At 43.7% G+C, this 22,176-nt stretch overlaps 3 non-coding genes and 1 pseudogene across 3 annotated transcripts; all 4 read right to left on the bottom strand.

The window, feature by feature from the left end:
- Positions 1-373: 373 nt before the first annotated feature.
- LOC132134465 (U1 spliceosomal RNA) lies at positions 374-537 on the bottom strand. Its single transcript, XR_009429597.1, has one exon. It is a non-coding gene; the product is annotated as a U1 spliceosomal RNA (small nuclear RNA).
- Positions 538-9,819: 9,282 nt separating this feature from the next.
- LOC132134449 (U1 spliceosomal RNA) lies at positions 9,820-9,983 on the bottom strand. The gene has a single exon (XR_009429588.1). It is a non-coding gene; the product is annotated as a U1 spliceosomal RNA (small nuclear RNA).
- Positions 9,984-10,334: 351 nt separating this feature from the next.
- On the bottom strand, positions 10,335-10,511 carry LOC132134461 (U2 spliceosomal RNA; annotated as a pseudogene).
- An 8,489-nt stretch (positions 10,512-19,000) lies between these two features.
- On the bottom strand, positions 19,001-19,164 carry LOC132134453 (U1 spliceosomal RNA). Its single transcript, XR_009429591.1, has one exon. It is a non-coding gene; the product is annotated as a U1 spliceosomal RNA (small nuclear RNA).
- Positions 19,165-22,176: the final 3,012 nt, after the last annotated feature.

The following is a 22,176-nucleotide window of genomic DNA, read 5'->3' as shown; positions in this document are numbered from 1 at the left end:
GATCCCTTCACCCAAATCGGCACACCTGTGCAGGGGCTCAGTCAGAGGCCAGGTAAAAAAAGGGCGCTGCGACAGGCCACTCGGTGGCGCTGTAAGCGACAACAAAACTAATACCAATTGAAAAAGGACAACCAAACAACATGGAGACAGCTACAGCTAGGCTGCAGTCAGTCCAATCGACTTTCAAAGTAAGGTCTGTGCTATATTCGAACTGAACCACCCACCAGGGTCCGATTTTTCAAGAGCGTAACTGACTTTGTTTCACAGGCGCACAACACATACCTCGCATGTGACAGAACTCCCCATTCTGAAACGCAAAAAAAAACGCAAAACGCAAAAAAAAACCTCTTCTGCTTTGTTTCACCAACAATTTCAGGGGAGAGCGCGAACGCAGTCCCCCACTACCATAAATTATGCAGTCGAGATTCCCGCATTTGGGGAATTCGCAGGGGTCAGCATGGCCGGAGTGCAAAGGGCAAGCCTCGCCCTGGGTGAACCGCCTTCTTGATCATGGTGTCTCCCCTGCCAGGTAAGTATGAAGGCCCAGGCGGTCAGCCAGAGGTATGATTTGCGTCTCTACCGTCCACACCAACGGTTAGCCCCCCTCCAGGAAAGGAAGGATGGGTGCCTTCCGTTACTGGCCTGGAAACTGCCAAGCTCATGGGCCGGGGCTTCCCAACGCCGGTTTTAGATGACTCTCTTTAACCAAACACACCTGATTCGGTGCATCACCTCGTCTGTGAAAGACCTCAGGTGGGTGCATCGTTCATGGAAGAGTCCAAGACCCCAGGAGGGCGCATCAGGAAAAAAGTTCGCAATACACCACAGCATGGCAGATCTCATTCCTTGTTGCAAATACAGTTGCAATTTAATGAAAAGTGAGATACGCACCACATGTGGTGCACATGTGTGCCAAAATTCAACGCTCATTTTTGTAAGGGATAAAACTTACAAAAATGGATTCCTCTGAGTGCCCTGAGTACAGTACAACTGTTTTCTCTAGGCCTCATAAAAAAATTTCTTCCGACTTCCACCCCCCTCGAGCTGCCTTTTCTAGCCAGGGAGCGTGCACCCTGGCCGGCATGGATGAGTAGGTACGAGGGGGGTGGATGGTACTATTTTTTTGCTAATATCTCCGCGAAGCGGTGGAACCCGGGGCTGAAATTCGGGGGATCCTTAGAGGGTCGAGGGGCCTACCGTATGCAACCACCCTCGAGTTCCTGGGTGGTCCAGTTCCTGAGTTATAATGGTTCAAATTCCACATTTTGGGGGGCCGTAACTCGGACCCCCAGGGTCATAGGGACATGGGGCTAGTGTCGTCGGATAGAGCTCCCAAAGGTCTAATTTTGACCAGAGTTTGGTGTTGTTTCTCCTCTTTTCGAGTGAGTTATGGCCAGTCAAATTTTGGGACTTTTTGCATTTGCGGGTCCATATCTCTGGCTCCCGGGGGTCTATCGACTTGGGGGAGGTGGCTTCAGAGAGGGCCCTTTGAGGGCTATCAAGTCACCGAGTTTCAAGTTGCTAGGTCTCTTCCTTCCATTTGACTATCAAAAATGTGGGGGGCCATAAATTCGCCCCCCGGGGTGTTATGGATGGGGGGACAGCTGTGTTCGGTAGGCCTTCTGGAGGTCTTACTCCGTCCCGAGTTTGGTGCAGTTTGGCCCCGTTTTGGCCGTTTTGACCCCCGGGGTCATAGGGACATGGGGCTAGTGTCGTCGGATAGACGGCCCCCTGGTCTGACTTTTTTCTATGCATATTTCTACAGTATAATGGGATAAAACTTACAAAAATGGATTCCCTGAGTGCCCTGAGTACAGTACAAGTGTTTTCTCTAGGCCTCATAAAAAAAAAATTTCTTCCGACTTCAACCCCCCTCAAGCTGCCTTCTCTAGCCGGGGAGGGTGCACCCTGGCCGGCATGGATGAGTAGGTGCGAGGGGGGTGGATGTCATTAGTCATTAGACTAGAAAATGAATGGGAAATAGACTGGTAAGGGACCAAGGTAATTTACAGTTGATTAGAACAAAAGTGGAATGAGAAATAGACTGGTAAGTGACCAAGAAAATAGTTCCATTTGTAGTTTCTTAGACTAGAGGTGGTATGAAAAATAGACTGGTAACTGAATCAAGGAAAGAGTCATATTTGTAGTTTATCAGACTAGAAAATGAATGAGAAATAGACTGGTAGGTGACCAAGGAAATAGTACTATTTGTAGTTTATTAGACTAGAAGTTGAATGAGAAATAGACTGGTAAGTGATCCAAGGGAATAGTCCCATTTGTAGTTTATTAGACTAGAAAAAGAATGAAAAAAAAACTGGTGAGTGAATCAAAGGAATAGTCAAATTTGTAGTTTATTAAACTAGAAGTGTAATGAGAAATAGACTGCAAATTGTGCTCTCTAATGTATTAGACTCAAAGTTGTATTAACAGACTACAAATGGGACCTAAAAAGTTATATAAGTAACCAATGCTTGGGCAGTGTCCCTTGCATTCATCCTTTTGCTATTCATCCTTTAGTGTTTTAACAAAAGTAGATATGGCTTTGGACGACTGTCCCTTGTGCTTTCGTGGCTATAATCAGCTAAGCGCAAGCTTCTCCTATCCATTGCTTCTGGGAGAGCTTCTCACGGCGGTACCGGCAGCTGAGGAAGCGGTCAAATCCCACCCCCTCTAGGCAGGTTGCACGGGCAACACATAGTCTGCTATCGGCCCTCAACAGCCCTGGGGAGGAGGAGTGCTCAGAGTCGCAGGTTGACAGACTAGATGAAGAGCCAGCCACCAGGCCTGAGGCAGAGCCAGCCACAGGACCCGAGGAGGAGGTCGCCGGGCCTTCAAAGAAGGCCCACTCCTCCGATGCACCATACCCCTTTCCGGACCACGTGCCAGCCCTAAGTGAGTATGACACTTGTCACTTTGATAACACCATACAATAACTTTCATTAATAAATCTCCTATTTGTAGATTATTAGACTAGAAGTTACCTGAGAAATAGACTGGTAAGTGAACCAAGGAAATAATCTCATTTGTTGTTCATTAGACTAGAAGTTGAATTAGAAATAGACTGGTAAGTGAACCAAGGAAATAGCCCCATTTATAGTTTGTTAGACTACAAGAGAAATGAGAAATAGACTGATAAGTGACCAAGGAAATAGTACCATTTGTAGTTTATTAGACTAGAAAATTATAGTAATATAATTATACATATACACACACATATTATGTATGTATATATATATATATATATATATATATATATATATATATATATATATATATATATATATATATATATATATAATTTATTATATATTTAATTTAATTTAATTTAATTTAATTTAATTTAATTTAATTTAATATAATAATAATAATAATAATAATAATGTTTGTTAGTGTTTACCTCTATGTTATCGACCTGACTCACCTGGTCCTTCTCTTGTGCTTTCTTTTTGCAGATCAGCTCATTGAGGTGTCCAGGGCCCACTGGGAGGGCATCAACCCCACTCCGAAATTAATAAATAATGTGTCCTCAAAGATTTTTAGAATAAAAATTTTTATTTCATATATGTCAGCTGGCCAGACCAATCTGGCCAGCTTGATGTTTTTGGACAACAGGGCAAAGGTCCGGTCCTGGCTGTCTTTTTTAAGGAAATGCAACATTGCAGAGCCAACTCTGCACCATTACCTAAAAAATGTGGCACAGTTCCTCAAATATCTTAATGAGACCCCGCCGCCCACATGCCGGCTCTCCCGTGTGGCTTTCATTGGGATTAGGAGGGAAATCCAGAACTTGACCCGCCCAGTAAAGCGCAGCGTGGCAGTCCACGAGCTGGCTGTAAAACAAGCCAAGGAGGCCCGCCTGATCCCTAAAGCCACACTGCGAGCTTGCCGGGACTCTGCCAAAAAAATTATTTCTGAGATTCTGGGTAAGTTTTTGAATCCTTTCTCCTCTCATTATTTGGCGATCAATGTGATCCTTTATGCTTCTCTTTTTTTCTGTGAAGATCGTCTGAAGACTAGTCCTGAGAAAAAGGACCAATGGTCTTTTTATGGACACCTCACCACTTACTGGGCCAGCATTTATGGTCACCGTGGAGGGGTGTTCCAAAATGTAACAATTAAAGAGGTGGAAGATGCCCGTGCGACAGCTACAGAAGGCCACTTTGTCATTAATGTGAGTGGTTCTCTTTCTCTCTGTCTCTCGTTGTCCACATGGTTTTCTTTAAAATAAAACTCAGCTTATGCCACTTCTCACTGTTTCTAAAGATATCAGCCCACAAGACCAACCAGGCCTTTGGTGCAGCCGAGCTGGCCCTGGACCAGGAGGAGTATGGGTGGTTTGAGGAATTCCTTTCACTCCGGTCCAACTTGGTAGGGGGACGAGTTGCAAACTACTTCTTCTTTACCTCAAAGGCCAGCTCCTGCAAAAACTTGAACAAGTATTTTCAGGATGCGTGGGCGAGCATGGGGTTACCAGGCACACCCACATTTACTGATGTGAGGACTGCCATCGCCACCCATGTAAGCATTCCTGTACTTGTCCCGGCTTTATGAGTTTCTGGTGTGTTTTTTTCTAACTCTTTGCCTATGCTGTTCTCTCTCCAAAAAGGCAAAGAACACTCACTGCCCGGAAGATAGGCACAAAGTGGCACAGTTCATGTGCCACGACACCACCACAGCTGACAGGTTTTATGCCCTCAACCTTAATGCAAAGCAGGCAGCAGAACACCGTCGCCTCTTTGATACAGCTGTGGTGGGTGAGGAAGCTGATAGTCCAAGGCAGCAAGGTGCCAAGAGAAGAAAGACGACAAAACCCCACAAGATGCCAGCTGAGGAAAAGTCCTCATCCACCAGCCCAACGCTCTCCGACAGCCCTCCCGATGCCGAAGAAGGCCAGAAGTCTGGGAAATCTGCTTCAGTAAGTACAATTTCCCATGGATTGGTTTAACTGTTTGTGACAAGTAGACATGTTCACTAACACTCTGCCTTTCTTATTATTTCTATAAGGAAAGAAGCACATTAATGAAGATGGTCCTCAGACGCAGACTGATGGTGAAGAACTCCCCACTTAAATCACCACAGGAAATAGCGTCTAAAAAGCTGGTGCAGCAAGTAAAAAAAGAGACTGGAGAAATTTAAAAAAAAATCCCGTAAATAATTTATGTAGCTATTTAAATTGTTTGTTTTGATGTTTTTTATGATAATTGTTCTACTCCTTTTATTTCTACGATAAAAAAGTAAGGTTATCTTTTTATTTGTTTTGATAGCCTGTTCCATTTTTCTTTTTTCTTTTTTTTGTAAATAGTTATAGTTAAGGTTAATATCAGTTTGCTCTGAATCTTTCTGAACATGTTTATTTATTTATTTTATTTTTCTTATATAATGCATGTTTCCTATTATACTTTTTATATATTGTGTTTTTTTGTACAGAACTTTGAGGCATTTTTGATTTTGACTTTACAATGTCTGCAAAACAAAAAGTTCAATAAATATTTGAAATTGAATTAAGGTGTCATTACTTTACACACACTCACACACACTCACACACACACACACACACACACACACACAAATATATATTACATGTAATAAAAATAATTTAAACATTTATATATTGTGTGTGTAAATAAAAAGGTATATGTAATGAATACATAATAAATATATAGTATTTCTATACATAAAATGTTTAATAAAAACATATTTTACTATATTTTGAATAACTTGAAATTAGGATGTTTTCACATAAATACACTTCTATTTCAAATGTATTCAGGCCGATCATCATAACCAGTTAAACTGATTATTAGACTAGAAGTTGAATGAGAAATAGACTGAAATAGTGAAATGTATTGTTTATTAGACTAGAAAAGGAATGAGAAATAGACTGGTAAGTGACCAAGGAAATAGTACTTTTTGTAGTTTATTAGACTAAAAGTTTTGAATAAGAAATAGACTGGCAAGGGATCAAGGAAATAGTGCCATATGTAGTTTATTAGACTATAAAATTAATGAGAAATAGACTGGCAAGTGATCCATGAAATAGTGCCATATGTTTTCACATTAATACACTTCTATTTCAAATTTATTCAGGCCGATCATCATCACCAGTTAAACTGATTATTAAACTAGAAGTTGAATGAGAAATAGACTGAAATAGTGAAATGTATTGTTTATTAGACTAGAAAAGGAATGAGAAATAGACTGGTAAGTGACCAAGGAAACAGTACTTTTTGTAGTTTATTAGACTAAAAGTTTTGAATAAGAAATAGACTGGCAAGTGATCAAGGAAATAGTGCCATATGTAGTTTATTAGAATATGAAATGAATGAGAAATAGACTGGCAAGTGATCCATGAAATAGTGCCATATGTTTTCACATTAATACACTTCTATTTCAAATGTATTCAGGCCGATCATCATAACCAGGTAAACTGATTATTAGACTAGAAGTTGAATGAGAAATAGACTGAAATAGTGAAATGTATTGTTTATTAGACTAGAAAAAGAATGAGAAATAGTCTGGTAAGTGACCAAGGACATAGTACTTTTTGTAGCTTATTAGACTAAAAGTTTGAATAAGAAATACACTGGCAAGTGATCAAGGAAATAGTGCCATATGTAGTTTATTAGACTAGAAAATTAATGAGAAATAGACTGGCAAGTGATCCATGAAATATTGCCATAGGTAGTTCATTAGACTATGAGTGGAATGAGAAATTGACTGGTCAGTGACCAAGGAAATAGTCCCATTTCAAGTTGTTTGGACTAAAAGTGGAATGAGAAATACACTGCAAAGTGTGCACTCTTGTTTTATAAAACGTATTTTACAATACATTATGGATAAATTGGAATTAGGAAGATTTCAAATAAAGTAACTGTTAAGTGACAAATGAAATAGCCCCATGTGTAGTTCATTAGACTAGAAGTGATTTGAGAAATAGACTGACAATAAAAAAATATTGCTATTTAATATACTGCAAGACTTGCAACATTTGTGGTGCAAATTAACCAAAATCCGACAGTTTTTTCTATGCATATTTCTACAGTATTATGGGATAAAACTTACAAAAATGGATTCCTCTGAGTGCCCTGAGTACAGTACAACTGTTTTCTCTAGGCCTCATAAAAAAAATTTTCTTCCGACTTCCACCCCCCTCGAGCTGCCTTCTCTAGCCGGGGAGGGTGCACCCTGGCCGGCATGGATGAGTAGGTGCGAGGGGGGTGGATGGTACTATTTTCTTGCTAATATCTCCGCGAAGCGGTGGACCCCGGGGCTGAAATTACCTACCGTATGCGACCACCCTCGAGTTCCTGGGTGGTCCGGTTCCTGAGTTATAACGGTTCAAATCCCACATTTTGGGGGGCCGTAACTCGGACGCCCGGGGTCATAGGAACATGGGGCTGGTGTCGTCGGATAGAGCTCCCAAAGGTCTAATTTTGACCAGAGTTTGGTGTTGTTTCCCTTCTTTCCGAGTGAGTTATGGCCGGTCAAATTTTGGGACTTTTTGCATTTGCGGGTCCATATCTCTGGCCCCCGGGGGTCTATCGACTTGGGGGAGGTGGCTTCAGAGAGGGCCCTTCGAGGGCTATCAAGTCACCAAGTTTCAAGTCGCTAGAACTCTTCCTTCCATTTGACTATCAAAAATGTGGGGAGCCATAACTCCGCCCCCGGGGTGTTATGGATGGGGGGGCAGCGGTGTTCGGTAGGCCTTCTGGAGTTCTTACTCTGACCCGAGTTTGGTGCAGTTTGGCCCCGTTTTGGCGGAGTTACAGCTTGGCAAAGTCTGTGACATTTTGGTTAACATTCACCACAATTTTGGATATGTCCGCAAATGTTCCGGATGTGATCCGTGGTCATTCCGTGAATATAATGGTCAAATGGACAAATAGTGGGTTCGTGGGACCCAGGGTGGGGGTCCGCAAGTGGTCCGCAGATGATCCGCAGTCATTGTGTGAACATAATGGTCAAATGGACAAATAGTGGGTTCGTGGGACCCAGGGTGGGGGTCCGCAAGTGGTCCGCAGATGATCCGCAGTCATTGTGTGAATATAATGGTCAAATGGACATATACGGGGTTCGTGGGACCCAGGGTGGGGGTCCGCAAGGGGTCTGCAGATGATCCGCAGTCATTGTGTGAATATAATGGTCAAATGGACAAATAATGGGTTCGTGGGACCCGGGTTGGGGGTCCGACGGGGGTCCGCATCGGTTCCGTGGTCATTCTGTAACTTTAAAGGTCAAATGGACAAATATAGGTTTCGTGGGCAAAAAAATCGTACACCCCCCATTCGGGTAAATGCCACTGTTTTAAACCTGAGGTGTACTGCTCCGTGCGCCACCCTGTGGAGAAGTGCTGAATGGCATGTAGGGGCCTCAAATCTGGGTGGGCTTCCGCGGGGCCCCTCGGGGGTCCAGATCCTCCTGCGCCGGTCAGGGGTCTCCCGTGGGCCGGCGCGGTCCGGCAGACATCGACGCCGCGTCCGTCAAAAATTTTTTGGGGTCAGCGCGCAGGTCCCCTTAACCCACGTACACGAGCCCTCAAACTTATACCTGAATGGACGCTCCAAAAAAAAGGACTTTCTGGAGAAGTCAAGACGTGACATCCCTAGGAGCTTGCCATTCACCTCTTTAAAACAAAAGCGCACGCTGTGGTGCCTCCGCACGCCGGCACGGGCAGCCGACATGATGGAGGCACCAACAGCCTAGAAACTTAAAACAACAATAAATACAATAATAAATAACCAAATAAATAATTAAAAGACCTTACCTTAAAACGTGTTGGAGCCCGAAGCAGCAGAGTTCAATGTACCTCTCGAAGTTGTGTGACTCAAGATATAAAAAGATCTCGAGTCAGGAAACCTCCAAGAGGCGATCGCAGTCTAAACCGTCTGACAAGGTACGTGATCTTAGCCAAAAGGCCGAGAAGCGATGCCGCTAAGACGCAGCGGGCAGGAAGCCGGACACGGCGATGCCCATCTCGGCTTTGGTAAGTCTGGGGGACCTAAAAATGCTGGGGGATGGTAGTACCCTCCCCTGTCTGCAACGTCACCGGGACTCGTCACGCTCGGCCTGACGCTGGCACTGCAGCGACGGAAAGTACGGCATCGCTCGTAACTCCCAAACGGTTCGTCGCAGAGCCACGTGCCTTATGTAATGGGAATCCTTGGCTCGAGCCGAACCAGACGCAGGTCTCAGATTGGCTCGTCGCTCTGACAAAATTTTCGGGTATTTGGGATTTTGTCGAAAACCTTCTTTTGCAACCTAGCGCCAGGTATTTGGCCCAGTCCCACCCAAAGCAGCACAGAAAGCTTCTCTGGAGTCTGCCTGTCAATAATCATCCCAAAAAAGTGGAAATTTCCATTCACCTTGGCGAGGGGACCTCAAAACGTGCTAACGTGGCGTGTCCGAGATGGCTCGAATGGCTATAACTCCAGGAAGGAATGAGATCCCTTCACCCAAATCGGCACACCTGTGCAGGGGCTCAGTCAGAAGCAAGGTGAAAAAGGGCGCTGCGACAGGCCACTCGGTGGCGCTGTAAGCGACAACAAAATTAATACCAATTGAAAAAGGACAACCAAACAACATGGAGACAGCTACAGCTAGGCTGCAGTCAGTCCAATGGACTTTCAAAGTAAGGTCTGTGCTATATTCGAACTGAACCACCCACCAGGGTCCGATTTTTCAAGAGCGTAAAAATCGGTGAAAGCGTTGTTTCACAGGCGCACAACACATACCTCGCATGTGACAGAACTCCCCATTCTGAAACGCAAAAAAAAAAAAAACCTGGAAAAAACCTCTTCTGCTTTGTTTCACCAACAATTTCAGGGGAGAGCACGAACGCAGTCCCCCACTACCATAAATTATGCAGTCGAGATTCCCGCATTTGGGGAATTCGCAGGGGTCAGCATGGCCGGAGTGCAATGGGCAAGCCTCGCCCTGGGTGAACCGCCTTCTTGATCATGGTGTCTCCCCTGCCAGGTTAGTATGAAGGCCCAGGCGGTCAGCCAGAGGTATGATTTGCGTCTCTACCGTCCACACCAACGGTTAGCCCCCCTCCAGGAAAGGAAGGACGGGTACCTTCCATTACTGGCCTGGAAACTGCCAAGCTCATGGGCCGGTGCTTCCCAACGCCGGTTTTAGATGACTCTCTTTAACCAAACACACCTGATTCGATGCATCACCTCGTCTGTGAAAGACCTCAGGTGGGTGCATCGTTCGTGGAAGAGTCCAAGACCCCAGGAGGGCGCATCAGGAAAAAAGTTCGCAATACACCACAGCATGGCAGATTTCATTCCTTGTTCTGCTATTCGACACAATAAACGGCAATCCCCAAAAAGGGAAAGCACACCGTTCCTGGAGAAACTGCAATACCAGGCCGATCCTTGGAGTGGACGGAGCAAGCCCCGGCTCCAGCTCCGTGATCTAAAAATCCATTTAATATGTAGTCCCCGGATGGGGGACGTATCAGATATTAAACTGATAAGAACAGATTTTTTTTCTTTCAAAAAAGTTTTATTGTCACGAGTTACATTTTTTCCATTTGCATTTTTACTTTCACACACATTTTTCTTTTCAAGCACACATTAAAACAAGCCATATAATATATAATAAATACACATGGTAAAATGAAAGAAACAATCATTGTTAAAAAACATTTGATTAAAACCACAGTGTTTTGCTTGTTTTTAAAAGGCCATATTTGGGGTGTGTTTAAAAGGTGCGATTGGTTTCAAAAGTAAAATACATATTTAAAAAAGCAAACAAGCCTCATATGCATGTTAATAAAACCAATTTTATTGATAAAACACAATAAAAACCAATTTATTGGATAAAAACCAATAAAAAAAAACATCTGTTGTGCAAGACCGGGGGTGAGTCCTTATCAAGTCGGTCTTCACCCCACTCTCCAGAACAGGGACATGAGATGCTACTTTACGGGCTCAGCGGAGATCCCCTCTCCTCCGGCCCGCTGGCCCGCTGTTCCCGTAGCCAGAATGGTGAGGGTGCATCTACGGGCAGCCAGGGTCGGTGCCTGCCGGGACCCTCTCTGTGCGACCCCGGCCCCCCCGTCCGAATATCGTCGTCCGGTACCCCTGCAGCATTGATGTTACCTTTAGCTCGCATGCATGGAGGGTTACCGTAACGCGCTTCCCCACCAGCAGGTTTCTGGTGGCCCAGATGGCATCCTTGATGACGTTGAGGGTGAGCTAGAGCGAGGTAAATTTCTGTGCCGTCAAGTCCTTCAAGCCCCGGCCCACCCCAAGGATGGCGAGCTGGTACCCGAACTGGGCCCCACCTGCTGGTAGGCACGGGAAATACAGGGGGCCGGTCTTGGCCCACAGGACCCGCGCAGTGCTGCAGTCCCAGAGCAGGTGGTGGACGGTCTCCGGGGAATTGCAGCCGGACCGAGGGCAGATGGGGTTTTTGGCCATGCCTCTGGAGTGCATAACCGCCCTGACCGGGAGGATCTCATGAGCCACCATCCACGATAAGTCCTTGTGCCTTTTCTGGAGAGCAGGGTGAGCCGCATTCCGCCAAACTTGTTTGGCCTCACTTAGTGTGAGGCCCGGAACTGGACTCACCGGTTCCCGGTCCTGCACAACAGAAATGAGAGACTTGTGTTTAGTTAAAATGGTGACATCTTCCATCTCTAAAAGGTATTTCTTTAAAAACTTTTTTATAAAACTGTACTCTTTAGGCAAGTTAAAAGACACTGGGGTTTTCAAATCTACTGGTAAAATTTTCAAAGTTCTTAGGTAAGACCCCATCCAAAATCGCGCCATTGCAGCCGTCTTGTTTTCTTTGGATGGGGTCATGGCATAACTGATGTGCAGGGCGGTGAAGCAGCTGCCTAAAAACAGGTGGGGGTCTGGGAGGCCTTTTCCACCGTTCTCTGGCCTTTTCTTGACTGTCTCCCTCTTCAGGCGCTCCCACTTGGACCCCCACAGGAAGTAAAACACCGCCCTCTCCAGTTTCACCAGGAACTGCCGAGGGGGGCTAAAAACAGAACAAACAAGTAAAATCAGAGGTAAAATCACAGATTTAAAAATTAAAATTTTACCTTCAATCGTCAACTGTCTTAGTCCCCAAAACTCTAGTCTTTTCCTAACTTTCCCTAGCAAGTCAGTCCAGCTTTCCCGTCCTCCACCCTCTTTATCAAATTTAACACCTAAAATTTCAAAATCGTTGTCTTTAAAAACCAAATCAAGTCCTCCTGTGTCCACGTCCCCCCACGGCCCGAAGAGCTGGGCCTCAGACTTGTTTCTATTGAGTTTGGCGCCCGAGGCCCGACCGTACCAGTCAGTCAAGTCCAGTGCTCTTCGTATAGATAAAATGTCTGTGGTTAAAAGAGTAACATCGTCCATGTATAAGGCACAAGTCGCTGTCAGTCCACCCGTCCCAGGAACGTCCAGTCCTTTGATCCATTTATCCTTTCTCAAGATCTGTGCCAGTGGCTCGATACAAGCCACAAACAGGAGAGGAGATAAAGGACATCCCTGACGGACACCACTGTGTATGTTCACAGTTTTGGAAAGATGCCCGTTTACAAGGAATTTGCTGACTAGTCCCTTGTACAGCAGTCCCACCCAGGCTACAAACCTCTTTGGAAAACCCATTTTTTGCAGTACCTGAAAAAGGGACTGGTGCGAGACTGGGTCAAATGCTTTTTCAAAGTCTAAATTTAGGACTACTAGCCGAATATTTCTGTCTCTCGCATAACAGATGGCGTCTCTGATCAGCACTAGGCTGTCTGTTATCTTTCTTCCGGGCACAGAACAAGCTTGATCCGGGTGAATCACGTCCTCTAAAGCCATTGACATGCGTGTTGCTAAAATTTTGCTAAAAAGTTTATAATCAAAATTTAAAAGTGTTATGGGTCTCCAGTTTTTTAAGTCAGTCCGGTCACCTTTTTTGTGAAGTAAAGAAACTATCCCTATTCTAAAACTGTCTGGAAGTCTGTCGAGGGTCTCAAACTCTTTAAAAACTGTCAAAAGCTCTTGTCCTAAAATGTCCCAAAATGTTAGATAAAACTCTAGGGGAAGTCCATCCACTCCTGGGGACTTCCCCTTCTTAAAACCTCCAAGAGCTTTTTGGATTTCTAAGATGTTAAAATCTTGGGTTAAAATCTCATTTTGACAGTCAACCCTTTCCTCAATAAAATTTAAAACTTCTTTTGCAGTGTCAAAGTGTACCTTTTTAAAACTATATAATGCCCCATAAAATTTTTCCACATCCTCTAAAATCTCTTTTGTTGTGTTAACCTCCCTATCCCCTGTTTTAACCCTGGTTAACCCCCCACCCCTTGTTATTATTTTCTTAAAAAAATATCTGGTACACTTTTCGCCTTCTTCTATTTCTCTCTCTTTACTTCTTAAAAGGACCCCTTTACTTTCTATATTGGCTAAAACTGACATTTCTTTTTTTACTTCCTGAATTTCCTCGTTAAAATCAAAACCATTATTTAAAAGATTAAAATACCTTTGTAGTCTTTTCTGGAACCCCAACATGCGTTTCTTTTCCCTACTCTTCTTTTCTTTCCCTATCTTTCTAAAAAACTGTCTTGTCCGGTCCTTTACCATCTCCCACCACTGTGCACGTGTATCGTAAAAGTCTTGGAGGTTCTGCCACTGGCTGAACTGTTCCCTATATTCTAAAACTATATCCTTGTCTTCCAACAGGGAACAGTTCAGCTTCCACAGCCCTCCCCCTACCGTCACACCCATGGGCAGTGAAAGGGTGCAAGACAGCATCATGTGATCAGAGAAAAAGAGGGGGGTTAATGTAGCATCGGTCGGCGGGCAGTCCCTTGTAAAAACGTAGTCGATTCGAGAGGCTTTGGTACCATCACCACTGAACCAGGTGAAGCCCTCCTCTCTTTGATGCAAAATTTTAAAACAGTCGACTAAATTAAAATCTCTGACTAAACCCTGCAATAAAACCGACGTTTTGTCCACTCTAAAATCCTCCCCTACCCTTTTCCTGTCTGTTTTGGATAAAACACAATTAAAATCCCCTGCTACCATTAGGGGGGCCCTACCTAGCATGTGGGGTTGCAAGTCTTCTAAAAGCTCATATCTTTCATTCTTTTCCGTAAAACCATATACATTAAGAACATTAAAATCCCTGTCTAAAAAGGTCAGATTTACTAAAAGTGCCCGGCCTTGCCTCACCACAGTGCTGCCCTTCACCAAGATGTTAGGATTATTAATTAAAACCGCAACTCCGTCATTTTTGTTAAAATTTGATCCGCTCCATATGGAGGCTCCTGCGGACCATAGCTCCTCCATTTTCTTGTACCTAGTTAAAAAGGGCAGAGAACACTCTTGTAATAAAAACAAATCTGACTTAAAAGATTTTAAAAGGGACAAAATACTCTGTGCTCTAATGGTGGACCTCACACTTCTTACATTGATAGTAGAGATGGTGAGGGCCATGAGCAGTAGGGTTAAAAAGGTATAAGACATTTAAGTGAGTGAAGTGAGTGAGTGAAGTGACATTCAGCCAAGTACAGTGACCCATACTCAGAATTTGTGCTCTGCATTTAACCCATCCGAAATGCACACACACAGAGCAGTGAACACACACACACACTGTGAGCACACACCCGGAGCAGTGGGCAGCCATTTATGCTGCGGCGCCCGGGGAGCAGTTGGGGGTTCGATGCCTTGCTCAAGGGCACCTAAGTCGTGGTATTGAAGGTGGAGAGAGAACTGTACATGCACTCCCCCCACCCACAATTCCTGCCAGCCCGGGACTCGAACTCACAACCTTTCGATTGGGAGTCCGACTCTCTAACCATTAGGCCACGACTTCCCAAACAGATTTAAAACAGAAGACAGTAAAAAGACTACAAAGATACGATTAAAATCATGTTATATCTTGTTGCATTTGCCTTTCCTTTTCCTCAGACAAGCTGGGATCAGGAGGGCAAATGCCTGTCGCTTCAGAGGCCACAGAGGAAACCTCTTGTGGCTCTTTTGGCGATGATGCTGTTAGCTTAATGTGCAAAAAGGATACCTCATTGGGGGACTCTAGGGGCCACATGCGCTCCAGATCTACCGAATCGATACTATCAAGCTTATATGCTGCCCTAGATTTTTTCTCCTCCGTTACAATCAGAGGAGACCCCGCAGGTCTTTTTTGCACCTGAGCGTTAGGGAGTGAACACTCTGTCTCACTCCCGGTAGATTCCTGCACCCCATCCGAAACTGTTACTAGTGAGGAATTGTTTTTTTCCTCACTTTCCTCTCCTTCCATGACCATTTCCTGTTCCGTTGCCTCCGCCCCTGTGGCCGTCCTACTTCCTCCTTCCTGCCCAATCCCTGAGGCCGGCTGGGAATTTGAAATTCCCGCCAAAACCTCAGGGACCGCCTCCTCTTTCCTTTGTTCATTCGTTTGTTGCCCATGTGGGGCGGCCATTTTGAGCTTGTTGGCAAAACTTTTAGGGCAGTCTCTGTAGAGGTGGTTTGTTTCTCCACAAATATTGCACCGTCTGCCATTGGTACAATCATCAAACTGTGACCAATTTCTCTACACTTCCCACATACTAACTCTTGGCATGCTTCAGCGAGATGACCAAACCTGCAACCCTTCCTGCAGAGTTTGGTATGTAGCCTCTGTTCTCTCCGAGCACAATCATGGAAGGCAGATGTTTCAGGCCCTGGTAGCCCCCAGCGTCTTCCCATTGTTTAATGGGAATTCGCCAGAAGCATGTCCAAATGCCATCTTCATCTAACACTTTGACAGGCTGGCCTCGAACAGTGCAAAATCTACCCAACCAAACATAAATATCATCTCCAGTCACTGTTTCATTGAACATTCTTACAATCACAGTTTTAAGTGTGTTATCAGAAAGTTTCTCGACAGTGAACATGGAGAACTGGGCTTTAACCCTCTGGAGTCTAAGGGTATTTTTGGGGCCTGGAGAAGTTTTGTCATGCCTTGACATTTGTGCTTTTTTCAGTTTCTTATAAATATCTAAATGGGTAAAGACTAATCTCACTGTAATCAGCACAAACTGGGCTGTAATAATATGTGAAATGCATGTATGAACATGATTGTGTTTTTGAGAAAAAAAATATTATGCGTGGTTAGTGAAAAACTAAAAATGTTAAAACACTTGAATAAGGCAAAAAAACACATAAAGAACAATGGTTCCCGGGATTTTTGAGAACTGGAGCTTGTAGCCTAGAATTTTTCTTTCTAAATGATGTGAAAATCATCTTGTTTACTCACTCACAGAAAACAATATATTGCTTAAAATTTTCTAAGACACTTTTTGTTGGTAAAAGTCAAATGCGAGTAGGCGTCAACTACCATGAATATCATTGTGATTTACACCTGAGAAGACAAAGGCCTGCATAATGAGCTGCATAATGAGCCTCTCAGTCATCTGTGCCACTGTGAGTGAGGAGTTACAAGAGAGAATGTGAGAACAAAATAAATCTATATAATTTTATGTTTGTAGTTTATTAAGAATATATTTAATTATCCCACAACATAATTTAATATCCACTTGGGGGAGCAGTTAAACAGTTTATTAGAAACAATCAAAGCTGACTTTCAAACAAATTGTTTGGCATGCTTACTCCAGTCACACAATCCTTCAGAAATCCTTTTAACAATCTTATTTTCTACAAAAAAAAAAAAAAAAACGTTTGTTGTTATTATTATCATCATTATTATTAATGTTGAAAAGAGCTGAGAATATTTTTCTGGGTTTTTAGGGGGAATAAATGGAAAGAAAAGCATTGTTTTTACATTTGTTACAGTTATCTATTTGTTACATTTATATTATTTACATCAAGCTTTCGAAGGGTATAGTGTTGTATATTGTTATTGAAACTTCATAATGTTTCACTTGATTATATATTTAGTCAGGAATTATAGTTCGGAAAAAGTCTAACTAGTAAAACGTTTACACGTTATGTGAAAACTAGTACAAGTATATAAATAAATAAAAAGAGACTTACTCGTGTTTATGATCTCTGCTGAATAAAGTGCTTCATTCTTTTTTTCTGAGGAAATCCATTTCTCAAATCCTCAACCACATCACATCTTTTTGGGGTGAATTATGTGTTATTCCTATCATCGCGAAGCAAACAGTAAAATAAAAAAAACTTGAACAGTCTGGCTGCTTTTTCTTCTGTGTGGGCGTATTCAAGCTGCGCGCTTCAGTTTGAATCTGAATAGCGCGTTCAGCGCGGGGGCGTGGTCACATTAGATATAATGAAGGGAGACATGAAAAACAGACATTGCGTTGTTTTCATATGGATTACTTTATCACAGAATATCTGTTTTCGGCGGCACTTGTTTAGTTTAAAAATAGACATGTCAAGCTTTCTATAGATATCTCTCTCATGTATTTTCGTTGAGTATTCACGGAGTTACAGTTCATTTAAATGACGTGTTTGTAAAAGAAGATCAGCGCAGACAAAGGCTGCAGACAGCGCACCTTGTTTGTTATCTTTATTTTATAAGTGCACAAAGTTTTGTTGTTATTATGTATGTATCCAAAAAAAAGTAGACCCTTTACAGATTCGATTGATGTATTGCTCTTATCTGTACGATTAAAACTGAAAGTGTAATTTAAGTTCTTTTCGGGGTTATCAGGAGAAAATGACTCAAAACGCGTATCCGCGTTAATCGACTTGATAGGGTTAACTGAATCAAACCTTTGCCAAAAGTCATTAAGCAGGGAAGCGGTTTGTTTAATTTGATTAAACATCAAATCCTTTGTTCAAGGGCAGAGTCATCAAACAATTCAGGTCGTCAGATCTAAAAGCTAAGGTCTTTTGGATCAGCTTGCTGGAAAAGTCCATACGGGACATTCCAAGGAGCTTCCCCTCAACCTGCCTGAATAAAAAACGCACGCTGTGGTGCTAAAAACTTAAAACAACAATAAATACAATAATAAATAACCAAATAAATAATTAAAAGACCTTACCTTAAAACTTGTTTTAGCCCGAAGCAGCAGAGTTCAATGTACATGTACCTCTCGAAGTTGTGTGACTCAAGATATAAAAAGATCTCTAGTCAGGAAACCTCCAAGAGGCGATCGCAGTCTCAACCGTCCGACAAGATACGTGATCTTAGCCAAAAGGCCGAGAAGCGATGCCGCTAAGACGCAGCGGGGAGGAAGCCGGACACGGCGATGCCCATCTCGGCTTTGGTAAGTCTGGGGGGCCTAAAAACGCTGGGGGATGGTAGTACCCTCCCCTGTCTGCAACGTCACCGGGCCTCGTCACGCTCGGCCTGACGCTGGCACTGCAGCGACGGAAAGTACGGCATCGCTCGTAATTCCCAAACGGTTCGTCGCAGAGCCACGTGCCTTATGTCATGGGAATCCTTGGCTCGAGCCGAACCAGACGCAGGTCTCAGATTGGCTCGTCGCTCTGACAAAATTTTCGGGTATTTGGGATTTTGTCAAAAACCTTCTTTTGCAACCTAGCGCCAGGTATTTGGCCCAGTCCCACCCAAAGCAGCACAGAAAGCTTCTTTGGAGTCTGCCTGTCAATAATCATCCCAAAAAAGTGGAAATTTCCATTCACCTTGGCGAGGGGACCTCAAAACGTGCTAAGGTGGCGTGTCTGAGATGGCTCGAATGGCTATAACTCCAGGAAGGAATGAGATCCCTTCACCCAAATCGGCACACTTGTGCAGGGGCTCAGTCAGAGGCCAGGTAAAAAAAGGGCGCTGCGACAGGCCACTCGGTGGCGCTGTAAGCGACAACAAAACTAATACCAATTGAAAAAGGACAACCAAACAACATGGAGACAGCTACAGCTAGGCTGCAGTCAGTCCAATCGACTTTCAAAGTAAGGTCTGTGCTATATTCGAACTGAACCACCCACCAGGGTCCGATTTTTCAAGAGCGTAACTGACTTTGTTTCACAGGCGCACAACACATACCTCGCATGTGACAGAACTCCCCATTCTGAAACGCAAAAAAAAACGCAAAACGCAAAAAAAAACCTCTTCTGCTTTGTTTCACCAACAATTTCAGGGGAGAGCGCGAACGAAGTCCCCCACTACCATAAATTATGCAGTCGAGATTCCCGCATTTGGGGAATTCGCAGGGGTCAGCATGGCCGGAGTGCAAAGGGCAAGCCTCGCCCTGGGTGAACCGCCTTCTTGATCATGGTGTCTCCCCTGCCAGGTAAGTATGAAGGCCCAGGCGGTCAGCCAGAGGTATGATTTACGTCTCTACCGTCCACACCAACGGTTAGCCCCCCTCCAGGAAAGGAAGGATGGGTGCCTTCCGTTACTGGCCTGGAAACTGCCAAGCTCATGGGCCGGGGCTTCCCAACGCCGGTTTTAGATGACTCTCTTTAACCAAACACACCTGATTCGGTGCATCACCTCGTCTGTGAAAGACCTCAGGTGGGTGCATCGTTCATGGAAGAGTCCAAGACCCCAGGAGGGCGCATCAGGAAAAAAGTTCGCAATACACCACAGCATGGCAGATCTCATTCCTTGTTGCAAATACAGTTGCTATTTAATGAAAAGTGAGATACGCACCACATGTGGTGCACATGTGTGCCAAAATTCAACGCTCATTTTTGTAAGGGATAAAACTTACAAAAATGGATTCCTCTGAGTGCCCTGAGTACAGTACAACTGTTTTCTCTAGGCCTCATAAAAAAATTTCTTCCGACTTCCACCCCCCTCGAGCTGCCTTTTCTAGCCAGGGAGCATGCACCCTGGCCGGCATGGATGAGTAGGTACGAGGGGGTGGATGGTACTATTTTTTTGCTAATATCTCCGCGAAGCGGTGGAACCCGGGGCTGAAATTCGGGGGATCCTTAGAGGGTCGAGAGGCCTACCGTATGCAACCACCCTCGAGTTCCTGGGTGGTCCAGTTCCTGAGTTATAATGGTTCAAATTCCACATTTTGGGGGGCCGTAACTCGGACCCCCAGGGTCATAGGGACATAGGGCTAGTGTCGTCGGATAGAGCTCCCAAAGGTCTAATTTTGACCAGAGTTTGGTGTTGTTTCTCCTCTTTTCGAGTGAGTTATGGCCAGTCAAATTTTGGGACTTTTTGCATTTGCGGGTCCATATCTCTGGCTCCCGGGGGTCTATCGACTTGGGGGAGGTGGCTTCAGAGAGGGCCCTTTGAGGGCTATCAAGTCACCGAGTTTCAAGTTGCTAGGTCTCTTCCTTCCATTTGACTATCAAAAATGTGGGGGACCATAAATTCGCCCCCCGGGGTGTTATGGATGGGGGGACAGCTGTGTTCGGTAGGCCTTCTGGAGGTCTTACTCTGTCCCGAGTTTGGTGCAGTTTGGCCCCGTTTTGGCCGTTTTGACCCCCGGGGTCATAGGGACATGGGGCTAGTGTCGTCGGATAGACGGCCCCCTGGTCTGACTTTTTTCTATGCATATTTCTACAGTATAATGGGATAAAACTTACAAAAATGGATTCCCTGAGTGCCCTGAGTACAGTACAAGTGTTTTCTCTAGGCCTCATAAAAAAAAAATTTCTTCCGACTTCCACCCCCCCTCAAGCTGCCTTCTCTAGCCGGGGAGGGTGAACCCTGGCCGGCATGGATGAGTAGGTGCGAGGGGGGTGGATGTCATTAGTCATTAGACTAGAAAATGAATGGGAAATAGACTGGTAAGGGACCAAGGTAATTTACAGTTTATTAGAACAAAAGTGGAATGAGAAATAGACTGGTAAGTGACCAAGAAAATAGTTCCATTTGTAGTTTCTTAGACTAGAGGTGGTATGAAAAATAGACTGGTAACTGAATCAAGGAAAGAGTCATATTTGTAGTTTATCAGACTAGAAAATGAATGAGAAATAGACTGGTAGGTGACCAAGGAAATAGTACTATTTGTAGTTTATTAGACTAGAAGTTGAATGAGAAATAGACTGCTAAGTGATCCAAGGGAATAGTCCCATTTGTAGTTTATTAGACTAGAAAAAGAATGAAAAAAAAACTGGTGAGTGAATCAAAGGAATAGTCAAATTTGTAGTTTATTAAACTAGAAGTGTAATGAGAAATAGACTGCAAATTGTGCTCTCTAATGTATTAGACTCAAAGTTGTATTAACAGACTACAAATGGGACCTAAAAAGTTATATAAGTAACCAATGCTTGGGCAGTGTCCCTTGCATTCATCCTTTTGCTATTCATCCTTTAGTGTTTTAACAAAAGTAGATATGGCTTTGGACGACTGTCCCTTGTGCTTTCGTGGCTATAATCAGCTAAGCGCAAGCTTCTCCTATCCATTGCTTCTGGGAGAGCTTCTCACGGCGGTACCGGCAGCTGAGGAAGCGGTCAAATCCCACCCCCTCTAGGCAGGTTGCACGGGCAACACATAGTCTGCTATCGGCCCTCAACAGCCCTGGGGAGGAGGAGTGCTCAGAGTCGCAGGTTGACAGACTAGATGAAGAGCCAGCCACCAGGCCTGAGGCAGAGCCAGCCACAGGACCCGAGGAGGAGGTCGCCGGGCCTTCAAAGAAGGCCCACTCCTCCGATGCACCATACCCCTTTCCGGACCACGTGCCAGCCCTAAGTGAGTATGACACTTGTCACTTTGATAACACCATACAATAACTTTCATTAATAAATCTCCTATTTGTAGATTATTAGACTAGAAGTTACCTGAGAAATAGACTGGTAAGTGAACCAAGGAAATAATCTCATTTGTTGTTCATTAGACTAGAAGTTGAATTAGAAATAGACTGGTAAGTGAACCAAGGAAATAGCCCCATTTATAGTTTGTTAGACTACAAGAGAAATGAGAAATAGACTGATAAGTGACCAAGGAAATAGTACCATTTGTAGTTTATTAGACTAGAAAATTATAGTAATATAATTATACATATACACACACATATTATGTATGTATATATATATATATATATATATATATATATATATATATATATATATATATATATATATATAATTTATTATATATTTAATTTAATTTAATTTAATTTAATTTAATTTAATTTAATTTAATTTAATTTAATTTAATAATAATAATAATAATGTTTGTTAGTGTTTACCTCTATGTTATCGACCTGACTCACCTGGTCCTTCTCTTGTGCTTTCTTTTTGCAGATCAGCTCATTGAGGAGTCCAGGGCCAACTGGGAGGGCATCAACCCCACTCCGAAATTAATAAATAATGTGTCCTCAAAGATTTTTAGAATAAAAAATTTTAT

Source organism: Carassius carassius, unplaced genomic scaffold, assembly GCF_963082965.1.
Source record: "Carassius carassius unplaced genomic scaffold, fCarCar2.1 SCAFFOLD_102, whole genome shotgun sequence".
NCBI lineage: Eukaryota > Metazoa > Chordata > Actinopteri > Cypriniformes > Cyprinidae > Carassius > Carassius carassius.
Note: the sequence above shows the minus strand (reverse complement) of the source record. Positions and strands in the feature narration are given on the sequence as shown.